The sequence below is a fragment of the Kryptolebias marmoratus genome, linkage group LG24 (assembly GCF_001649575.2).
Source record: "Kryptolebias marmoratus isolate JLee-2015 linkage group LG24, ASM164957v2, whole genome shotgun sequence".
Classification (NCBI taxonomy): domain Eukaryota; kingdom Metazoa; phylum Chordata; class Actinopteri; order Cyprinodontiformes; family Rivulidae; genus Kryptolebias; species Kryptolebias marmoratus.
The window spans coordinates 16,240,598-16,246,161 of record NC_051453.1 but is presented as its reverse complement, the minus strand read 5'-3'; positions in this window follow the sequence as shown (position 1 = coordinate 16,246,161).

The following is a 5,564-nucleotide window of genomic DNA, read 5'->3' as shown; positions in this document are numbered from 1 at the left end:
ATTAAAATTTTAAAAACAATGTGAGTGTGTGTGCAGAAAGAGACACCAGTGTTTGTACTGTCTACAGAAAGTGGGCTGTTTCCAAAAGGTGAAAAACAACATTGACACTGTACTTTAGACCTTTTATTAAGTCAGTTTTAGCTTTTTCACAAGTGTCATGGTTTGGAAACCTGGGCAGGTTGGAGTTGCTGTACATCAGACACAAATGTGTACTTGTCTTAAATGTTTCACCAGATGCCAGTCTCTCTTGTCTGCAAGATAAAGTCACTTTGGACTTCGTCACAGACAGTAATCCATCTCAGTCGACACTCATCAGACTGATTAGGAACAAAGAAAATGTTTTATCAGATAAACTCAAAAACCTGTTTTTTTAAACCTTGAGTATGATGTTAACATATCAAGTGTTAATCTTGTTTTAATGCCTACTTTCATCAGAATGTACCGAAATGTTGTTATTTTGTTAAACATGGAAAACTCCATCAGTTTTACAGATATTTATCTAAAATCTGGTGTGGTAGTAGCTGAGTGTCATCCCTAACACACACTTTCCAGTTTTAAGAGCATGGCAGTGAGCTGAAAGGAGATCAGAGGCCTCTCACAGAACCATCCCTTCATCAGAACACCGTTTGGACGTGATAGGTTGGGACAAATTTGGAGAAATTATACTTGCCATGCATTCATGACAACACGGACGTCAATCAAAAAGTCTTGAATCCAAATTTAATGTTGAGGCTTTCAGAAAAAGGAAACGGAGGCCCTTTTCTTTAGCTGTGATGGGTTCATTTGGTGACTAATTCTAAATACAATCTCATCCAGTTTATGATTGATCTTCATGCATAGTTCTCAAAAATCTCGGCCATGTTGGTAGGAAAGAAGTAAACAACAATGGCTTCAAAGCAAACTAAATCCAGGTATTTACGTACTCTGAACCAATGTGTGAGGGAAAGATATATGCAGAAGATTGCTACTGTTGGGATTGACCCATATGAGGTGAAAAAAGAGGAATCTCATACTACAACATTGATAATTATTTAGTGTGCACAGAAAGTGCCTACACCATGGAGGAGCTATGTGGCCTGAAAGCAATGGACTCAAACAATCAGTTTCAACATATTTGATAATGATGTCTGAACTCTTCATGTTAGTAACAAAGTTCTGATGACTGGCAAGGTAAATAATAACAACATCATATATGTAGATGTAGGCATACCTTGTCGACAGTGTGTTTATGGATTAGAGCAGCAGTGTCCAGTCCTGGTCCTCAAGGGCCATAATCTTACATGTTTTAGAGGTTTCTTTGCTCCACCACACCTGAATTGAATCAATGGGTGATTAACAGGCATCTGCAGAACATGAGGAGGTAATTCAGCCATTGAATCAGGTGTTGGAGCAGAAAAACTTGTAAAACATGCAGGACAGTGGCCCTCAGGGACCAGGGTTAGACACCACTGGATTAGAGTCAGACCTAAAATGGCGCCAGCGCTTTATTTGTAACTATGATTCAACTGTAACAATGGAAAAACCGTTTAACTTTTAATCCAAGCTTTGGCCTAAAGCAGTGGTGATGAAAGGTAGAGTGTCTGGAAGTGTGTCGTCACATAGGAGCTATTTATTAAAGCTGTTTTTCCTGTTTACTATTCGTGACACAAACCAAGTGAAACTTCTTCATACAATTTGAAAACCCGTTTATGACTCTCTAATAATTCAGACGTGGTACAGAAGTCAGGTTCAAACTTTCTGTGGCGTCAGCGTTTGACAGAAAAGTTTCATCACTTCCCATGTATACTTCTGTTGGAAATTTTCCATCAAGTCAATCCTTGTTCTATTATTAGAAACTAAACAAGCCAGATCAAAATAGACTGGTTTCTGATGTGAGACGTGTTATGCAAGTTTAGTATAGACAGTCCCACATAGGCATTAGGATTTAACGCACAGTGACTCAAAAATCTCTAATATAGTAAAAGTAATGGCCTAACATTCCTTGAAGGAATGCATTTTGTGTGCTACTTTTCAAGCCACAGACTAAGATCATCTTATGTTGAGAAATAATAGAGTAGCCGTTTTGGTCAAACCTTGAAAATAGTATTTATGTGCGTTCATGCTCAAAGTAATTTTAGCTCAACAGCTGTAAAACCGACTAAGTTATAGTCATGTTTGTGTAATTGTTAGTCGTGTTGGTCATCTTGAATTGGACTGAGTCCTACAGTTAATCAGTTGTAGCTGAGTAGCACGTAAAATGTTGAGTAAGTAAGTAAAAATTTATTTGTATAGCACATTTCAGCAGCAAGGCATTCAAAGTGCTTTACATCATAAAAAACAACAGTAGAATTCCATTACAATCATCAAAAAACATTACAATCATCGAAAAAATATCATAAAAATCATTGAGCAGACACTTGATAATCATAAGGAGACGGTCAATATGTAATAAGATATTTTGTTCAGAGCAGCTTTTCACCTGAATTTGTTTGGGACTACTAATCAAAGGCAGCTCTAAACAGGTGAGTTTTCAGCCTTGATTTAAAGGAGTTTAGTGTTTCGGCTGTTTTGCAGTTTTCCAGGAGTTTTTTCCACATTGATGGTGCGTAGAAACTAAATGCTGCTTCTCCATGTTTGGTTCTGGTTCTGGGGATACAAAGTCGACCAGAACCAGAAGACCTGAGTGTTCTGGAGGGTTGATACAATGATAGTAAGTCTTTGATGTATTGTGGTGCTAGACCGTTCAGTGATTTATAAACTAATAGAAGTATTTTAAAGTCTATTCTCTGCGCTACAGGGAGCCAGTGTAGGGACTTTACAACTGGGGTGATGTGCTCTATTTTTCTGGTCTTAGTGAGAACACGAGCAACAGCATTTTGGATCAGCTGCAGCTGTCTGATTGATTTTTTTGGCAGACCTGTGAAGACACTGTTGCAGTAATCGAGACGACAAAAGATGAACGAGCGCTTAATTTTCTCTAGGTCTTGTTGTGACATTAGTCCTTTAATTCTGGAGATGATGGTGGTAGAAAGCCGACTTTGTAGTTGTTTTTATGTGTCCCTTAAGGGTCAGGTCTGAGTCCATTACTACACCCAGGTTTCGGGCCTGATCACTAGTTTTTAGCTGTATTACCTGAACCTGCGCGCTGACTCTCGATGTGTTGTAAATCGATCTCAGCTGCTACCACGCCAGACTTTAGGTGACTGACTGTGAAAGTGCCCAGGTTATAGTCATTTTTGTGTTTTCTAAGGTCAGTGGGCTGTGGTGGTCATCTTGAATTTGGTTGGCTCCAAACGTTAATCAGTTCTAGATGTACACCCAATGATTATTTCCTGAACGTTCCATTAAAATCTACCGCTTGGTTCATGAGATTTGTTGCTAACAGACAGAGTTGATCCCAAATAGTTAATGGCACATTTTTAAACAAAGATCTTGTGCGATCTGGTAGCACTCAGAATATTTGTTGCAAATGACTCTCAATTACTACAACACAGAGTTTTTGTGTTGTTAAGCTTAGTTGTCTCTGACGGCCATCTTGAATCGGGTTGACCCTAAATGTTGATCAGTAGTAGAGGTACATCCAACGATTACTTTCTGCAAGCTTCATCAAAATTTGTCCAGTGGTTCATGAGATATTTTGCTAACAGACAGGTACACAAACATGGACAAAAATATAAATCATCCACCTTCGCCTTCCGGCAGCGGGGCTGTGATGACATTTCGTTTGCATCAGCCTTACATTTGTGCTGAGGATTTCACGGCTGAAGTGAAACTTGAGCCCTGAAGGGTTCAAACTGTGGTGCAACACGACGACGTGTGACGTGACACAGCTCTGTTCTCAGCTCACTTTCACTTTTGGTTAAACGCCGTTTAACGTTTCAGGCAGCGATGATGAAACCGCTTACTCTCACCCACACACACACCGACAGACAGACTGAGAGTGGCTCTGGACTATCAAAACAAAGAACAGCCTTCATTGCAAAATGGAAACTTGCTTTTATTAAAGCTCCGGACCGACACATGATCTCTACCAAAGGTTACAATAGATAACAACATGATGTAATCCCTGGGTAAAAGTTCAGAATGTTACATAGCTTTTTTTGGGTGAACATTGGACAGTAAAAACAAATGTTTAACTTTTTCAAGCATCACAATATTTCAAACCGTCAGTGCAAGCATCAGTAACACAGAACATGACATTCTATAAAAACAGGAATAAAACTTCGTTATAGGTCAGTGTAATGTGCTTCACAGCTTCATTTAAAGATATTACCCAACAATCAACGAGCATTTGGTTTGTGTTTAAGATAATTTAAGAAATACGAATAAAACATATATAAAATATATTTACATCACAATGAAATGTGCACACCATGAGTGCAGAAACAGTCAAAAAGAAATGAAGCTCCTGTTTCATTCATCTCCTTCCTTGTCTTCACCCCGAATTCTGTCTGTGTGTGTGAGTGTGTGTGTGTGTGAGTGTGAGCAATAGGTTTACACCACAAACAGCTGCACAGAAGTTGAGTGTGTTATGGTTGTGTTTGCTGATAGATAAGCATCCAGCACACAGTTTACAGACTCGGATCGAAAGCACCAAGATCAAATACATTCATTTGGTACAAGTCAACAGTTCCAGTCACATAAAACAGACCTTTTCACCTTCTGACCCCATAAATAACCGTTTCAGGCTCATGTAAACCCAACTATTGCTTGCTGAAGTAGAAAATACTAATGATAAGTTTTAACAATCATGTCACTTAAAAAAATATATATATATTTTATGTTTTAGAACATGATTGGCAAAAAAAAATAAAACTATATCATCTGCAGTCATTTTGACATTTAAATTTATTTCCAGGTATCGTTCCAAGACCCCTGCACTTGGTTTGTCATGACCCACATTGGGGTCCCGACCCCAACTTTGGGAACCATCACCACAAAGTACAGAGCATTATAAAATCTATTACAACTAGGAAGCACCTGAGGAGTCCAAAGGCTTCAAAAACCACTCAACAAGCAGCCTGTCTGCTTAAGGAAAAAAAAAAGCTTCCAGATGCTGGTTTTATGAGAAAAAACAAATAAAAAAAAATTGGTCTTTTTTTCTACTTATTCCAGAAGTGTTTATGTAATTTTTTTTTTCAATCAAAGCAATAAATGTTTAATCTTAGCTTACATAAGAACCAGACAGATCTTTGGAAAAACTAGTCATGCTGGAAATTCAACTTGAAAATCACCACAGCAGCACCGGGAAAGGATGAGAAATTAAGAAGTGAATTAGCTTTACATTTTCCAGCCACAACTGTAGCAGTTAAAAGAAAAAAAAAGACCACTTCTTGTAAAACTGAGCTGGCTTCTTTCTTTCTTTCTTTCCTTCTTTGGTTTTGGCAGCTATTTAAAATAAAAATAGCAGAAAATCACCAAAACTGCAATAATTTGCTCAGGTCCGGTGCTGCGCCCTGGGATTTCTTGCAGGCGTTCGAAACGATGAGACAAAGCACCGCTGGCTGAGGTCGTGTTTGTCAGAAGTCGTTCCAGCACTGAACCGTGGCTTAGTGTGTCATGAACACAGAAACGTGCTCTCCCCA